Source organism: Aethalodelphis obliquidens, unplaced genomic scaffold (assembly GCF_003676395.1).
Source record: "Aethalodelphis obliquidens isolate GAN/ISIS:26980383/991018 unplaced genomic scaffold, ASM367639v1 scaffold9, whole genome shotgun sequence".
Taxonomy (NCBI): domain Eukaryota; kingdom Metazoa; phylum Chordata; class Mammalia; order Artiodactyla; family Delphinidae; genus Aethalodelphis; species Aethalodelphis obliquidens.
In genome coordinates, this window is record NW_020837953.1 from 20,006,846 (window position 1) to 20,026,073 (window position 19,228).

At 39.2% G+C, this 19,228-nt stretch overlaps 1 protein-coding gene across 7 annotated transcripts in view; it reads right to left on the reverse strand.

The window, feature by feature from the left end:
• The window catches only part of NFYC (nuclear transcription factor Y subunit gamma), a 62,989-nt gene that overhangs the window by 40,360 nt on the left and 3,401 nt on the right, over positions 1-19,228 (reverse strand). The window contains exon 1 of one of the 7 annotated variants that reach the window (XM_027108944.1): positions 9,867-10,159. The exons of the other annotated variants lie outside the window; for them this stretch is intronic. The gene's annotated coding sequence lies outside the window, so the exon portion shown is untranslated. Of the gene's footprint in view, positions 1-9,866; positions 10,160-19,228 lie in introns of those variants that run through there. 7 annotated transcript variants of the gene reach the window in all.

Consider the following 19,228-nt stretch of genomic DNA (forward strand, 5'->3'; position numbering starts at 1 on the left):
TGGGTTCTTTTCTTTGAAATGTGCATACGGGGAAATCCCTTCGCAAGTACCTGAGCTCAGCTGTGCAATAACCTTTGGTCGTAATACAATGGAAAAGTCAAAAAAGAGTAGGGATGGGGAGAAACCTGTTCTACTTTAGAAAATGTAGCAGAAGTGTACATAATTATCTAATCATAGACTCCACTGGAAAATGGAATATTGTGCAGGTGAGTTAATCCATCTAAATACTGGAGAATTCTCGATTAAAAACCTGGAGGGTGTTATAAGAGTGTCAATAAGAGCCTGGCTGTATTGATTTGGCTGTATGGGTTCTGCTGATTCACAGACACACAGAATTCTGCCCTCTGCTTAGTGTCTTTTAGCATTGATTTGAAAGTTAAAAGAAAGCAAGCAAGAAAGGACACGAGAATAAACAAATCCTCCAAGTCAACCAAACTCTAAATCTCCCACCTCCGTGTATACAGCTGTCAGGAACAGAGAATGTAAAGATCTCTTCAAAGAATGCAAAGCAACTGAGATGGTTATGCTAATCCCTTGCGTTTGTACATGCTTTACACTTTGCAAAGTAGCTTTCTTTACATTATCTCATTTGTTTCTCACAGCAAACACAACACAGGTACTAAATATTCCCGTCTGACAGATAAAGATACTTTATCCAGGTAGACTGAGGGACTTGCCTTAGGTTACAGGGCAAGTATATGCCAGAGCCAGAACCACAACCCATATGCCCTTATTCTCAGTTTTGTGCTCTTTCACGGCATGTTCTCTTCCCTCTTTAGAACTGATAACTCAGTAGAGGACTAAGAATTTAAGAACCTGTGGATCTTCTCGGCCTGGAACATAAATCCATAAAGCCTTTTATCTTTAGTTTTCCTGATCATTCTCCTGGACAAAAGTACTCCAGGGACTTCCCTGGTGGCACAGTGGTTAAGCATCTGCCTGCCAATGCAGGGGACATGGGTTTGATCCCTAGTCCGGCAAGATCCCACATGCCGCGGAGCAACTAAGCCCGTGCACCACAACCACAGAGCCTGTGCTCTAGAGCCTGCGAGCCACAACTGCTGAGCCCGCGTGCCACAGCTACTGAAGCCCATGTGCCTAGAGCCTATGCTCCGCAACGAGAGAAGCCACCACAGTGAGAAGCCCGTGCACCGCAAGGAAGAGCAGCCCCCACTCACCACAACTAGAGAAAGCCAGAATGCAGCAACAAAGACCCAATGCAGCCATAGATAGATAAATAAATAAAGTACTCCAAAATGCCAAGATGTCAGATTCTTACACATTTCGAAGTGGAAAGCTTAAGTTTTTCAAGCTTGTTAAAGCTGCAGTTGCCCACAAGGACTGGGACTTGGGGATATCTGGTCACCAACCAAGAGTAGAGATAAAAAGGTCCAGTAGATCAAGTTCACTCTCTGGGGGCCTGGTGATGAGAAGTCACTCTATCTTTTCACTATAGTTCAGAGCAATAGCCTTAGCCTAGCCCCCCTTACTGGAGCTGTTTTCATAGCTGCACACTTATAGGAGGAATCATCTGGTTAAATTCTATGCAGTGTTTCAAAATTACAGCCTTTGCAACACTGTGAACATGGTGACAATGTTATTCTAATTATGCAGCCATTACTCTCAGAATCAAAATCCCTGTTCCAACTACCTTACTAGGGATAAAACTAAGATTATAAATCACAGGTAAGAAATACAAAGCAACTGATTATTTAAGAACACCATGACTCATCTAAAAACATCAATCTCTGTGGTTCAAGGTAAGAACTCAAATATAAGAGGTGCCCAATATATACCACAAAGTATAGATTTGCACAGCTAAAGAAAACTATAGGCTTCCCTGGTGGCGCAGTGGTTACGAATCCGCCTGCCAATGCAGGGGACACGGGTTCGAGCCCTGGTCCGGGAAGATCCCACATGCCATGGAGCAACTAAGCCTGTGTGCCACAACTACTAAGCCTACGCTCTACAGCCCGTGAGCCACAACTACTGAGACCACGTACCACAACCACTGAAGCCTGCACGCCTAGAGCCCGCGCTCCGCAACGAGAAGCCACCGCAATGAGAAGCCCGCGCATCGTAACGAAGAGTAGCCCCCACTCACTGCAACTAGAGAAAGCCCGCACACAGCTTTCCCAACGAAGAAAGAAAGGAGGAAGGAAGAAGAGAACACTATAGAACACCTAACACAATTCTAACCTCATATCTATTTGGAAACCCTTCAACTAGTTATCTGACCTTAGTGAATTTAGGATTAACACAAGACAATTTCCCAACATACTGGTAGTACTCATACTAGTATATAATCTATTTGCACTATGTTTCGTTCTGAAAAGAGGGTTGTGTTCACCTATCTTGTTTGACAAAAACTTTAAAAATCACTCCATTAACTGCAAAGTACTATGTTTCATACAAACACATCACATTGCTTAACTACCTTCAAGGGTAGTTTCATGGGCATTTGGCCAATTAATTACCAGTAGAGAAATAATCATGGAGTTCAAGATATAAATAACCAAGTAAGATGGCTGGAAATTTACCACTATTTCTCTAGTGAAAAGTTTCTTATTGCCTTTATTTTAGACTGAGGATAATTACAACATACCTAGCCTAGAAATCTGCTAAATCCTACAGATGAGGCTATCCTAGTCCTGGTAATTTATTGTGTGTGCTGCTCTTCAGTGTTATCATGACCATGTGGATATAAATTACGTGCTAAGTAAATGTTGCCAAATTCCTACTTGTGTATTTATGGTTGGCTTCATGCAGAATGCTGTCATTTAAGACTTTACAAAGCTAACACCAGCAAGATTAAGCCTGATGCAACTCAGGAAAAAAAGTCTTTGCATTGGATGGAGATGTGGGTGTATACTTAGAGCTTAAACAAGAAAGCTTGAGGTTATGCATGCACACACACAGACATAAACATATACATAACTAAGCTCAAGGAGCTAATGCATAACATTTCAAGGAAATACTTGTACTTCTTCAGAAAAAGTGAAGGCCAGATCGTAGGGCAGTATTTCTAATCTTTTTCAGATCAAGGCACACACAGAAAATGTGTTAGTATTAGCTTTCTGAATATTTAACCTATGGGCTGATACTGATATCCTCGCTCAGTTTAACTTGTGACAAGATCGTGTATCACGCACGGTACTCTAAGTATTCAGAGGAAAATGTGGGGCTAGTAGCGATACCTTCACTTTGTTGTGTTTCCCTAGATAAGGGAAGATATAGATATTCTCTAGTTTTAACTAAATTAACATTCCAAAAAAGAACAAGTGACTTTTTAGAGTGAAGAATACTAACTCATATATGACAGCTGCACACTCAGATAATAGGGGTACACAATCAAAAGAGCTTAGAGAACACTGACCTAGAGAACTCTGCCACGCTCATTTCTAGATGTCTCAACTGCAGGGGCCAAACTTTTTTGCGTTTCCATCATTAACAAGAAGCTTTATTCTTCTGGTCCTCTGCCCACCCTCTCCCTTGATTCTCCCATCCATTCTCCAGGTTCAGCTACGATCTTTATGAGCTTAAATTCCAAACATATGTTACCAATTCTGGTACTTCTCCAAAGTTCCAGTCCTGCTTGCTAAACATCTCCAACTGGAAAGCCACCCAGAACTCAAACTCCTTTTGTCTAAAATTGCATCTATCTTCTTCTTTCCCCAAACCTGCTCCTTCTAACTTTTCTGTTTCTATCCTCCAGTTTCTCAGGCTTGAAATCTGAGTCATCCTAGACTCTGTTCAATTCTAATCAACTGCTAAACTTTGTAATAACAGTGTCCATCTCCTGACCTTTCTTCACATTGCCACTATCTCTGTTCAGGTTCTCATCACTTCCATGTAATAATAAAGATGACGGTAATAGCTAATGCTATTCATTTAGGAGTGTGTGCCAAGTATGGTTCTAAGCCTTTTACACTGCTATCTCTTTTCACCCTCATAATAATCCTAAGGATTGTGAACCTAGTATGTGAACTCAATGCATAATGTTCACTGTTTCTACTGTCCTCTACTCATTTCTACATAATGATGCTTAATAAATCTTATAAAAGCACAGCTCTGATAATGCCACATCAACCTATTACCCAAAATCTCCAATGGTTTCCCATTATCAAGCAGAGACAGTTCAAATTTCTTAGCCTGGCAGTCAAGGCCCTCCAATATCTGACCCCAACTTACTTCTTCAGACTTCTTTCTTTTGCCACTCCTTCCTGTCCCTAACTCATCTCCTTATGTTCTAAGCAGACTAGACCATTTACTGCTCTCTTCAGCCCACACTACACTTTCTGAATCATGACCTTCCTCCTTCTGTTCCCCATGCCTGAAGTGCCCATGTGCCTACCTCCCTGAGTCCAACACCCAGTTAACTGCCTTCCTTCATTGCTAAGCCAGAAGAAAAGGTCTCCCCTCCTCTGAATTCTGTGTCCTTTGCTTGTACTTTCCATAGCAGTTTCATATACTTGATATACATCACCTGTCTCCCCATCAGATTGTTAGATCCTGTAGTAAAATTTTATTTGTATACATTTTTAAAATCTCCACATAAATGAGACATGCATGCAGGTGAATTAGTGAAAGAACTATAAAGCGTCCAACTTTAGTATTTTCTCAATGGCAAGAACTATATAGCTTAGGTAGATAAAGGAAAAATTCATTGTGTCTGGATATTTCCAGTCAAGAGGGTCTTCTCTTTAGTTTTCTATGTAATTGAAACTATGGAGACAGACCAAAATGACAGTACCTCCAAGAAAAAAAAGGATAACCAAGTGAATCAGCACTGCTGTTTGCTGTGGTTATTTTAGTCTCCTTTCTTCCTCTGAACTAAGGAACACAAGGTCACAAGCTATGTTATGCCACTTTAAAGTTAAACATTTACAAGCTTTTTTTTTCCTTTAGTTCTGCCTTTACACTGGAATTTACCTTCATTTCTTATCCTTCAACTGCCCTTTTTCACTGCAGGGTGTAGAACTGTAATTTAATTTATAGTAAACACTCTTAGAGAAAAACTTTTGGTCAATTACTGAACAGTGGAGTCTGGCTTTGGGATGCTGAGGGGAGTGACAGGAAGATAAGGGTGATAATGCAAATAGAATCTAAGTTCTAAAGAGCCAGGCCCAACAGAGGCAGCAGAAAGAACAGAGTAAAAAGAAAACTAAGCTTCTGGAAAATGCAGACATGAGGTGGATACCATCCAGCTGTGTCTACTATAATTTTCAGTCACAGTATACCTCAGGACTTAAATATAACATAAGTTACATAATTCAAATTCTTGTTGTTTCAATAAGCTGTACTTTTTGTTCAAATATATGAAAATGGTAAAAAGAGAAAAAATTTTAAATTTCAAGTAGATTATGCTCTACCAGAGAATATGCAAAATAAGAACAAAAATCAAACCTACAAGTACCCAAACACACACACGTGCAGATACATAATACTACTTTGCTGGTAGTAAAGATTAAAGTTAGCATAGTTAAAATATTATTTTGGGAGTATACAGACAATGATTTCTATTTCAGTCTTGTCAAATCCTTAAAACGATCCTGGGATCTTTGTTTATTAAATACAGGTTGGCTTTAAGGACACACTCGAAGAAGCAGGCCCAAACTTGTTTGGGAATTAGCTTGTTCTTGAGGTGTGTTAACAACAACAAGACTAACTGGCATGCAGGTGTTGTATTTGTGTACCTTAGTTTACTTCCTTGTAATGCATATAAGTGACCCAGCTCTCTGGGACAGCTTAGCCAGGTGGGTACAATTAGCTTCCTAGCTTATTCTCAGCTTTCTGAATAAGCAACTGGCTGAGGCAAGAGATCTTCAGATCCCAAAAGGGACAGTAAGTCTGCTGCCACAGAAGACTTTCTAACCACCAGACTCCACATGAAGACTTCTGAACCTCTTCCATGGCCCACTTTCTCTCTGTTCCTTCTGTGTTCAAAGAGCAAACCTGTACAGATGTACCAAAAAGGAAGACAAACATGAAAAATAAGAAGTAAACACGGCCTAGAGGAATAAAAGAAACATAGAATAAACTAAGCAGGAGTTGAATCTCTGACCAGCCACTAAAAAGGCCAGTCATTAAAAAGCTGAAAGACTGAGACAACTAACCTCTCTGGGTCTCAACTTCCCCACTTTACAACAAGGGAACTAGGCTAGATCCCTAAATAATTTCCATTAGGCTAACTTAAGACTATATAAACTCTGTATGCATATTTTATTGGGAATAGGGATAGGCAAAAATAACTTCTTTCACTAAGACGACCATGTATAAATGACTAGCTTTAAAAATGCTTTTTGGGTTACTGGAACCTCCACAAAAGTATATAGCTTCTTTAAAAGGAGACCCCCATCTTGTTTTAGGAACAAAAAGTTCCCAGTGACCATGATTGCTGTTTTCAAACATACACATCCCTGAACTAGAATTTTATTTGCAGAGGTCAATGCCAATTTTGCCAAACCTTATTCCATCTTATGATTCTTTCAATGCACAGAAAGGAGGCAGACATCAATGCTGACTGACCATGCCTGGGAGGAAATTACTTAATAGGACAGGAAATCTAATAGATCACAAAATATCCACTACCACCACCCCCAGTGGGGGTGGGGGAACCCTAAAAATAGATGACACCAGGCATGTAAAATGGGTGAGAAAGAAACCTCCATGGGTTCCCGCCATTTACCCTGGAAATGTATCTCACAATAGGTATCAACTGTGAGAAATGCATTCCCGCATTTATATTTTGATGAGACCAAGTATTTTTTTTTTAAGTCTTCATCCCAACATTTATTAGCTTACTACTACTTTGCAAGCTAAAACTACCTCCCAAGTTTGAAAACTGACAGAAGAGAGATCATATGACCACAAAGCAAACAAAAAGTGGCTCCCATTTACTTTATAAATATTTGGTACACAAACTAAAAATGTTAACCCCTGCTTGGTAAACATCTGAAAATATCACAACCTACCTGCCTTATATTGCAAATCTTAGTATCCAATCAGAACAGGTTCCTAGTTTTTATTCTGGGAGGTTCCTAAATCTAACAAGGGTTTTAAAAATATCAGTGTTCTCATTTCATCTTGTTCTAAGAGGCCCTTAATTTTTGACAGAAGGGTTAAAATTCTTCCATAGGAATCTTGGTAAAGGAATGTTTGATGGTCTCAATGTCTGCATTACACAGGGTCCTGTCAGCATAAACAGGTATATGCAGGTGAAAGTATGTGAAACCAGATTAAAAAGAGATGTACCAGGTTTAAACAAACTATTTCATAAACATATTAAAAGAATGGCATTTTCTCTTTGATGTCACAGCTAACTCCATAAGCATTTAACCCCTAGTTTAGACTAGTAACAGCTAACGTTAATGCAGCACTTCACAACTTGCAAAGCACTTTGACATACATGATCTCATTTGAGACTCACCACTAAATAGAAAGGTGCTATTTTTAGGTTCCATTTTTACATGTGAGGAGGCTGACACTAAATGGCTGACTTGCCCAAGCTCACAAAGCTGGTGATAGCTGAACACAGGTCTGCTTTTGCTACTGCACAATGCTGCCTCAAATAATGTAATCAGAGTAAACAAATGCCCAAATCTCAGACCCCATCTAAGTCTCCCCCGCCAACACACGCACCCACCCGCCAGCCTAAGTTATAGTTAGCTGTAGGTCTTTGCTCCTTATGGAAGTAGAGTTTTCTTCATTTCTCTGGGAAACATTTATTTGGCTAAAGTGTTAAATGAGGAGATCATATTAACACCATTCAACATATACTGGAAAATATCTTAGTCACCAAGGGCTCTGCATAGGCATGCCTAGGTGCACTTCCCCAGGCAGTAGGGCAGATTCTCAGAGTCCATGACCCTAAGAAGGTTAAGAACCGGGCTAGAGGCAGTAGCTACATATCTTTCCAAGAAGCTAAATCCACAAAGTTCTTAATTTAAAGAGTTCTATCTAGGCCTCATTCTGTGAGCCATTTACCTTCTGCCTCCCCCACTCCAGGCCTTCTCCCAGGGCCAAAAGGCTCATTCAGTATCTACAACTGTTTTTTAAATCCCATTATTAAAAACTGGAGTAACTGGTAACATATAGATCAATGACTTGTAAACAATAAATTTAAAATAATTAACTGTTAAAACGTAATCTTTAACACACATGCCTTTCTCTTAGGACTTAACTTCCCAGAATGACCGTTGCCTTCTTTTTTTTTCCAGAATGACTGTTTTCTTACCATAAGCATTCCAATTTCCCAAAAGAAGTTTCACAAACATAACTACCTTGAACTCCTGAAATACCATTCTTCACTAAGAACCCTCTAAATTACATAGAAGACAAGGTAGCATGCAAGGAATTCTGAATCTGTTAGGCAGTTCACTCAACTATCATACCAAAAAGGATTTAAATTTTTTTTGCTGGGGGGAGGGAATGAAGAAGAGTGGGAGAGAATGAATACAGCCCCATTGTCTTATTGCTTGAAAACTCCTAATTTGAATCTATAACATAGTCCTACTAACCACTGGACTTGAACATCAGAAGTACAGCTTCTTTTCATCTTAAATAGAGCTTTTCAGTCCAAATCTGCATAAACAAACTTTGTCCTTCAATCTTTCAACTCCTCGGCAGTTTTTCAAGGTCACTTTTGCGAACAACGACAGAGGCCTGCATCTAGCAACTTTGACTGCTACACCACTCCAATTCCAAGAGCCCAAAATCTAAACCCCTATCGATCCTCTCAGGTAAATCCTTTACTCAAGGGGAAGGCAAACCAACACCCTCCAAACTTCTCCTCTAATAGGGCCTGCTCCTCCTCCCCACCCAAAGGCTGAGTGCTGCCAGTTCACTGCTCCATACTGAGTCTGCTGCAGAAATGTTCCAATGACCTTCATTCCATATTTGCAAATAAAAAGAAAACAAAGAACTGCTTTTTCAAATCAAGTGTATTATAGATCTTAGTACACGGCATGGAAGATTTCACTATTCACAAGAATAGGCTGGTTACCAATTAGCCAGCAACCTACATTAGTTTCATATCCCTAGAGAGGGAAAAAAAAATACCAAGGGCAAAAGACAGGGTGCCTGTACTCTTTAACTTTCCTATTCACAAACTGCAGGTAAATTAGGATTTTAAAGATTTCATACAGAAAATGAAAAGCGTTTTGCTCACATCATTTAAAGGAACCAAATCAACACCTGACAAAATGTGTGAAACTGGCAGAAAAAGATCTGCTCTTGTCACTGCCAATATAGTGGAGATGTTTCTAACCAGCATTATAAGCTAAAATGTGCATTTTAAAACAAAGATTTTTAATTAATCGGTACTTATTAGAATCTAGAAGCAGACAGGTAAATCAAAAAAGTTATGGGAGAATTTCATACTGGCATGTGGGCCTTTATCATTAGAACCTGCATCAGTGCAAATCATATTTTCACACGAATTTAGAACAGCAATGGTGTTGCTTCCACCTCTGAAAACACAAATGTCAACAAAGTGCATGGAAACAGAAAAAGTCTTACAACAACTCAGCTTATTCTGTAGGATAGCTTCAGTGCACTTGAACAAAGGAAAATTATTTGGAAAACAGATAAGTTTACCGAATGCAAAGAGAAAGTGCTTTGCTTCTGTGTGCCCCTGAAAAATGATTAGCCTTTCTTCATGTACCTGCTCTACTCAATACTCAACTAGGAAAAGAAATCCTAGTTGAAGGGCATGCAAAATCTAAACAGAGCAAGGTATTCTAGGTGCACCAAAAGGTATGCATGGAATGTAAAGTGGCCATTTTCTGAAACAGTGCAACTTGTCTACACTCTCTGAAGCTAAACAGTTTCTACCATTTTAACACAAAACAAAGAATTAAACTTACCGGGAACTGCATTAATTTTACATGTAGTTATTTATATCTCCTCGGACAGGGAGAATTTAAGTCACTCCTATCCCTCCCCCCCAAAAAAGGACGGAGGAAACAAAAGGCAGCAGGAGATGCAGAAACCTGAGTCTGGAATGTCCAGTCCAGTGAAAACCCGAACAGCTGTCCCCCCCACCCCCCAGCAAACTATTCGCCATTTTTCTTTGTCTTTCAGCTGACCCCTGCCTCAGTGAAAAACTCCGAGGCTCCAATGAAGCCCTGCAGCCTCCTTCCACTTTAACAGTCAAAGGCATTCAATCTAGCATGCTATTTGACACCAAACCTTGCCTCCAGAGTGGTCCCATTGGCTGAGCTGCTTTATCAGCTAAGAACACAAAACCATGATTGGCTGATCACGTCATCAGTTACCTCCTTTGTACACTTCCTGTTTTAAAGTTACCTTGAGAAGCAGAACAGGGGTCAGATCCAGACTTCAAACTACGAGGAACTTAAGGCTTCAAAATGCCTGGCAAATGCACACAGCAGATGCACTAGGGCCACATGTGCTTCCAAAACAGAAGATACTGAAAATTTAGAATTGTTCTTAAAATCATGCGAAAGGGTTGTTACAGTTCCCACCCAAAGGATTTCTTATTGGCTGTCAGAGTTCCATTTAAAAAATTTAAGGTAATTTAACTGCTGCTGATTGGCCATCAAAGATGTCTGTAAGATACTGCTACAGTATCCTATGGCAGTAAACCAGAGAAGCAATGTGCACAAGGTCGGAAAGTTGTGACTTAACTATCCTCAGTTTTCTGTTAAGCATTAACAGAAGAAGAAAAAGAAAACTGGGTGGGCTAAATCCAATGTCACCAAAGAAAATACAGATTCTTTAAAGTAACAAAGAGTGATATCAATGGTCATACAATGGTTTGCAAGATTTCTGAAAAGGCATCTATCATTATGTCCATGGTAATTTTAAAAGCACACATTAGTACCACGACAAATCACTTTATTTTGAAATACAAACTAATCTAAATAGGAAAATTCTGGGATAATGTATGAAGTTAGTGACAGGGACAGTGGCATTTTCAAAAAGTCTACCAGGAACCCAAGAGGGAAATATAATGATAAAGGGGGGAAAAAATTGGCAAAGATGAGTGAACATCAGTGAATATATTGTTTAAAACACAATATAGTTTGATAGATTAATTTATTTAGGGTGGTTATAAAATGTTGCTGATTAGCTTTTAATATAACAGAGTTTTGATATCATAGAAGATAAACTTTTCTACCACATTTTCAAGAACAAGCAGCAGGGGTGATCTCAAGAGAGATTATAAGTATCGTGGTTACTGAAGACATTCTGGGGTGCTGAAGTTTAACCAGTGGCAGTCAAAGACTTGTTTATGGATTGTGGGCCCAACTGTTTAGGTTTTAAGAGAAGCCTCCTAATATGGTGAAAATCAGTTAATATATATTCTTTTAATATTCAAATAGAAACATCTCACTATTACCTGAGGCCTTTAACAATCTCCTTATATATCTGCTTCCTCTCATCAAAGCAAAGTATCCCAGGACTAAACAACACAACTGTTTTGCCAGGCAGATGAGATCTTTTCTAGAAAAACTTTGGTTGATCTTACATGAGAGGTCATTATAGGCATATGCAGAGATCCAGCAGGTCACTGAAATAGAGGCAAGGCAGACTGTCCAATCACTTTGCCGTATTAACTTCTCTTCGAGAAAGAGTGAGGTGCAGAGAAGTTAAGCAACTGGCCCCTAGCCATTCATCTAGGAGTCAAACTCAGGTCCCATTTAGGGTGGTACTCTTCCCATGGCACTACACTGCTTATCAAGACATGGAGCACCTCAGGGCACATCCAAGGAAATTCTTAGGTGTCACATACAGTCCTTCATTGGTATCTATGGGGAACTGGTTCCAGGACCCCTGCATTTACCAAAATCTAAGGATGATCAAGTCCCTTATATTAAATGGTATAATACTGTTGGCCCTCTGTATCTGAGTTCAGCATTCACAGATAGAAGCTGACTGTATGTATAGGTAGCATAAATCATTACACCCAACTTCACTAATTTAAAAATTACAAATTTGACTAATGTTTAATTTGATATGTTGGTTAGAGATCTAGCTAAGTATCTGACAAACAGCACTCTATAAGTTGATACAAATTTTATTACTAAACTACTAGAAACATTTAACTAGTAGCAAATCACTTGTATAATTTATAAGGACTTGAAACAACTAAATTATTAAAAACACTATACATTAAAATATTAAGGAACTGCATGGCAATTTCACTATGGCATCTAAACAAGAGCTTAGTTATGCTAACAGGGTGCACTGTTGGATGATTCCTGAAGCTACAAAGAGCTACAGGTATTGTAGCTCTTTTCTGAAAAGTTTAGATCACAGCTTCTGAACAGCTACCAGACTCGAAAGAGAAGGCAGAAAGCCAACAGGCCAGTTGTGTGCCTTATTCACACTAGAGCCTCTCTTAACCTCATAACACTGGGGGTCAAATCAGCTGCAAGGAAGCAAAGAAGCTCCTTTGAAGGGTGGGAGGCACAGGAATATGGAAAACATGTTCACATCACTGATCATTAATTAGTGTCACTACGGCAAAACAATAAACACTTGGAAATCAGGCAGAGCTAGTTTCAAATTCTGATTCCTCTACTTATTAACTCTATGACCCTGGGCTAACCCTGAGCCTCAGTTTCCTCATCTTAATATATGGATATCACCATCTATATCACAGAGCCACTGTAAGGATTAAATGAGCCAGCATATATAAAGTATACTGTACTGTGTCTGAATAAGCATTGAAAAGAAAAGTAAAGTACTAAAGGTCATCCAATCCAAATTCCTTGTTTTACGCAGCGGTTAAGATTCAGAAAGGCCTAGCTCCTTAGGGCCCCAAAGCTACCACAACACAATGTCTCTCTTCTATCTCCAGCATACCCTGCAACCCTGCAGAAAGAAACCCCTGAGCCATAAAGGGCAGTACAGGAGGACTTCCCAGCTGCTACTAAAACTCTTCCCCAGTTTTTATGCCAGAAATCCGTGCCTTTCACCACCAATCCTGGCTGAAGTCTGATTATTGTTCCAAAAGCCTACCCTTTGACTCTGCTTTTGATGTACCAGATTAAACCAAACATGTCTCTTGATACTTTGTGAAGGTCTTTGGCATACTTTTTATTAGTTCTTGGTAGTTTGCAAGAAAAACACTTCAACCCCTATTTCTCATCAACAGTCACCTTAGTAGAATTCAAGCCACTAGTGGGAAGATAACTCAAATTATCCTAGAATTTCCACCTGGCACTCTCACTTAGGATAGCTTTCTCTAGCTTGTCATTACGGTGGACTAAGAGCCTCATTGGATCTCTGCGGTTCTAACTCATATTCTTCCCCGGTCCTGCATCTCAACAGCCCTACACCAGACAATTGCATCATCTTGCCCTCATAAACACCCTGACACAAAACGAGTGCATGTGGTTACATGGGTCAAGCTTTAATGCTCCCAAAGAAGGCAGGGTGGGAATTGATGCGCTTAGTCAGAAAACTGATTTTGAATCACAATTACCTACTTACTAGCTGTATGACCTAGGCTAAGTTACTTAACCGTCTCTGAGCTCACTTCATGTGTAAAATGAAACAAGTAACATTTCATTTTCTTCATGTAAAATGAAAAAATAACACCAACTCACAGAAGTGTTGAGGCTTTAGTGGGTTAAAGCACTCAGCATTAATACCTAGCATGTGGTAGGTATTCAATTAATATTTAAATATACACTTGACTATAGCACCTATCATATAATTACGTTTTACCATGTCTCTATTACCAGAGGAAGGCTTCTTGAAGGCAGCAACTGTGTCTTATTTATATCTACATATATCCTCAGTGCTCAGTACAGAGATATAAATCACACCTGACCTTAGCCATAGTGTCAATGAAATAATAGGGAGTAGTGGGGACTGATGAAAACTGGAGAGTGCATGTCTCATCTAAAGGGGCAGCTATTGGGGAATTCCCTGGCGGTCCAGTAGTTAGGACTCAGCACTTTAACTGCCAGGGCCCTGGGTTCGATCCCTGGTCAAGGATCCCACAAGCCATGCGGCGCAGCCAATGGTGGGGGTGGTAGGGGGCAGCTAGTACTGAGTTCCAACTGATGAGGGCTATGGAAGAATGCTGGTCCACTGCGGTAAGAGCTTCAGATTCAATAAAAGAAGCAAAAGCCAGATCCTGGACACAAAAAGTTGATGCTAGCATAACCCCTGATATAGCATCCTGAAGAATGACTAAAGAACCAGAGTTATGGCAGAAGTTGGCCTCAACCACCATGGCAATTCCTGCCAAGGACAGGGTCTTGCTCAGTACCCCAGATTACCTGGTCTTGAAGGTTACACTGTATTCCAGCAGAAGCAAAAAGAGCAGCAAAGAAACTGGGCTCTTCAGCGGCCTGAACATTTTATTGATGGTGTCCTTAACTGACCCTTTTGGACTAGTAAGCAAACCTGTGGGTCCCAGGAAATATCATAGAAGAGAATCTCTAGAGAAAAATGAACTTCTCATATGTTGAGATGGGGAAACGAAGCCATATTCATTTGACTACTAAATTTGTTGTGTGCCTTATTATATACTAAGCTGATGAGATGGATGTATATAGCAGTTTGGTTTGCACTTATGTTGTTATAAGTTAGTGGGATTGGGGTATTTTTTTTAAGAACACCTTTAATCCAAGCGGCCAGAACCAAGCAGCATTAGTATTTTGGGTTATACTTTTAGAAGTTTTTCTCAGGTAAATGAGATGTGAGGTTGAGTTAGTCCCCCCAATATTAGATAATACCATACAAAAATACTATACAAACTGTTTTGTAATCTTGTCTTACTTAAATAATGTGAATAATTTTCCCTATCAAATACAGACCTGTATCATTTATAATAATTGAATGATATTCCACTGAATGGATATAATTTTTTAATCAGTTCCATATTACTGAATAATTTCAATGTCTTCAATTTTAAAATATTGTAAATAGCATCACAGAGAACATTCATTATGCCCATTCCTTGTGCCACTACCCTTATTATGTCTTCCAGAACCCTTGCAACGGCTTCATAAATAGTATCGTTTTGTCTGGTTTAAAAAAAAAAAAAAAAGAAAGAAAAAGGAAACCAGATTGTTTAATGTTAAATCTTTCCATTTTCAATTTTGTTTCAATTTTTTTAAAAACGTATAAGCAGATCAAAGAAAACTGAGGGCTGCCGGATTGTAACTTCTGACCCGTATCCTTCACCTGACTTGGTTCTGAACAACTATTAGCTATTTAGCAAATCAAAATCACCTTCAAGGTTTAAAAAAAGGTATGTCGACACATATCTTAAAGTATCTGACAGATGTTCTGAAGATAATCCCCAAAGAAGTCCCAGAAACATTCTGAGCAATGATAACATCGTTAGAATAAGGAACATGGTGCTGGTGCTCAGTAAATGGCTGCTCAATAAATAAACGAATAAAGTAAACTAATATATGAGACCATAAGTGGATTATAAATTCTGAATTATTTGTTTTTTAAAAATAAATTATATTCTCCAAAGCATAAATGAAGACCAATGGATGGTAAACTACTCTAGAGAGACCAGTAGTTAATAATGCATGTAGAAGGACAACACAGTGGTTGATGAACAGCAAATGCTCCAAAATATGGAGGCTGCTACTATTATTACTGTTATTGGCAACGGGACTAGATGGCCTTTGAAATCACATTCATCCCTAAGAGTCTATGTTAGTTTGGAAATATATCTTATATGTTCCCAGGAAAGTCCCTTCCCACTAATGGCCAAACTATGAATCCTATACAAAAGGATTCATTTTTTTATTCATAAACTCTCTACACCAGAATTACTCAACTGGGCTCCACTCCACACCAGTCATAACATGAAATGCTTATTAGGTGTTCTCACAAACAGGGTTCCATGGCCAAATAAGTTCGAGAAACACTGCATAATGTATCCTTTCTCTTGAAGAGTTGTTAAGGTATATGAGCACAAACGTTCTCAATACTAACTCTGCAGAAAAGAAATGCATTTCACATTGCCCATTACTTTGTCAAGGATCCTTTTTTCATCCCCAGAGGACACTTATTAGCATTGTATAAGAACTAATGTTCAATGGAACAGCTTGGGAAATGCTGCTCTAAGCCACTTACAAATTTTAGGGGAATGAAAGGAAGACCACAGGCAAGTCTATTCTGGTCAGAATGGTCAGTTTATTCTTCAAAAATGGTTGGAGTTTTACACACATTATGGCATTTCCCTTTTTAATGAAAATGACATTAAATATCACCATAAATAGCAATCCTCTGCCTCTCAAGTAACTGCCAACCGAGTATACTTTGCTTCTTAAAAAGGCCCCAACTTTGTCATTTGATAATAAGCAAATTCTAAGCTACTTACCTTCAGGGTACAATAATAGTTTTTGACAGTTAAAAATGACAAAAATGTTCAACTGTACAGATTGCATGTACTTTCTTTTTTCTCTTTTAAATGGACAGATCATGCCACTGGTGAGGGGATATGTTTTCTTAACACTGGGCAAAGAATCTCACTTCATATAGATAATGGAAAACTTGCAGCTCCTGAGGACAGAGTTAACAGTAATTAGGGGATTTTGAAAACCTTCAGTAACTCTAACAAATTTAAGCCAATGATAAGATATAAAATATTCTATGCTCCAATATCATTTCCTATGAGTCACTGAAGCATTTACTGAAGCACTGCTCAAGATCACTATTTTAGCTCATATTCATGAATGCGTTTAAGAATAATTCTTGAATCTGATTTATAACAATACACTGTTGATTTTAAATGAGGGTGTTCATTTAAATAGGACACCTTATATACCTTGAACATGAAGATTTGAACCTTTAATTTAAACCTATTCTACTGGAAACATTCAAATGCAAAGGTTAGACTAGTCCCTCTCTCTAAAAACTGCACCTTAAGTTTATCCATCAGAAAGCTCTCACTGTATAAAAGAAAGTATAACGGATTTAAACGCTACCTGCAGACAAGTAAGAACTTAAAACAAAATGGAAAATATAACTCCCATGCTGAAAATGAGTAAAGAGGTTACCTCACTGCTATCAGGTACATCACTGCTAAAACATGGAGAGGTGTGGGAAGGATGCAGCAAATTTTGCAACCTGGCAAAAATTTCTGCAGGCAGGGAGATTTTTTTCCTGAACCATTCCACAATGTTGTCTTTCTGCTTACTTCAAAGAAAATGTTATCCAGGTGACTACAAATCAAACTTACAGTCCTACTTCAACTTACTATTTCTACAACTAGAAAAAATTTCAAACGACTATACTGTAAGTCCCTTCTCGGACAAAATGATAAAACCGGTTGTTCTGATTTCAATTATCATTGCTCAATGAATAATCATTGCAAATATGAAGACTTTTTCTTCTCATCAGAATCACTACCATTCAGCACCTGGGGATTAACAGAGGGGATCAGGAAACAACCTAACCCTGAAACAAATGATCCTACGACTTTGCGGATTCATAAGTAATACTGACCTCACAGCGGTCCACTAGAAATCAGCTCCTAAACCACAACAGTACAACTAAATTAGACTATTTCTTTCATGTCAAGTGGCTCCCCACCCACCCCCACCATGTAGAAATCTTACTGTACATAACAGAGCAGATAATTACAAAGCCTCCTCATCAAGGAAGCTCTACTTGGCTGTCAGGCAGATTTTATGCTATTCTCAAAAGAAAGTGATGTGTTCTCTCACTTATTAAGGTCCATTCAGTGACAGGCACCTACCATATGCTACTGTATTCATTTTTCAGTAAGTATAAGATAGGTATTATTAACCATTACTTTACAAAGGAAGAAACTAAGGCTCAGACAGGTTAAGAATCTGACCCCCCCCCGCCCCCCCACGGAGGGTAAACACCTTACAGAGACAGAATTCTTTCCCAGGTCGGACTCCAAGGTCAGCAACTACACTAGCCCCTCCCAAAGGCACTTTTTGGCCAAAGTATTTCAAATCCATTTCCTCCTACAATTAATCTACTAATATTATGTTAGGTGCTTTGAGTCTCTGTGGGAAAATACTAAAATGACCTTGTAGCCCTCCTAACTAGTCACAGTGCATGCATGCAAAACTGAATAAACAAAATGAAAAGAGAGACTGTAAGACATCAGATAACTCACAATCAGTTTGCTGTGAGCACAAGGAATAGAATGGAAAAGAACAACTTGCTGGCTAAGGAATGTTCTTCTTAGGTTGTATGCCTGAGGCTGGAATGAACCTCAAGGAGGTCATTTGTGACCTTAATAATGTCCTCTGCTATTCTCCCTCCAGTGAATGAGGCAAACTTGTCAAAATACAAAAGGTGCCTTAGAGTCATCTCTGCGTCAAGTCAACGCTTCCAACAGGAGAGGAAATGCTGTCCAGTGGAATGAGCACTAGCCTGGGAATCCAGTAATCTGGCATACACTTGGCTGTGCCCTTACATAGAAATGACCTTATCAAGGTCATCACACTCTTCAGGGCCTCAGTACAAAGGGTGTGCCTGAAAGAACCAAAGGTCACTTCCCGAGCTAAGATGTAAGAGTTTTTCTTTTTCTCATCATATTCTATGGTGTTAAGAGAACACTGTTTAAGGGACTTCCCTGTGGTCCAGTGGTTAAGAATCCGCCTTCTTCTTCTAGGGATGCAGGTTTGATCCCTAGTCAGGGAACTAAGATCCCGCATGCTGCGGGGCAGCTAAGCCCACAGGCTCTAGAGCCCACAACTAGAGAGCCCTCGCAACCGCAACGAAAGATCCTGTATGCCCCAATGAATATCCTGTGTGCCGCAACTAAGACCCAATGCAGCCAAATAAATAAATAAAATTTTTTTTAAAAAAAGAGAAAACACTGTTTAAGAGTAAGGGCTTCAAAAAAAAAGAGTAAGGGCTTCACAAATTGTGTAAGAATTAAGAGTTACAGACTTATGTTTGAATCTGGGCTCTGCCACTGACTGGCTATGTGACCTTGAGCAAATTACTCAACTCCTCAGTTTCCTCATATGTAAAAATGAGGGTGGTAATAGTACCTATCTCGTACTGTGTGAGGATAATATATATATTTATACCCTTGCTGGTTCAATGTAAGCACTCAATAAAAGGCAGTAACTATGACATTCCTGAATTTTATTCATATATCTTTAGTGGCTCAGTACCTCTGAACTAAGAAGTTAGAGAGGGGAATTTCAAAACTGCCTCAAAAAGACACCTACCATGGCCCCACATTTCACTCTGCTTTCTCTGTAAGTGGAGATAAGGAACCTTGAAT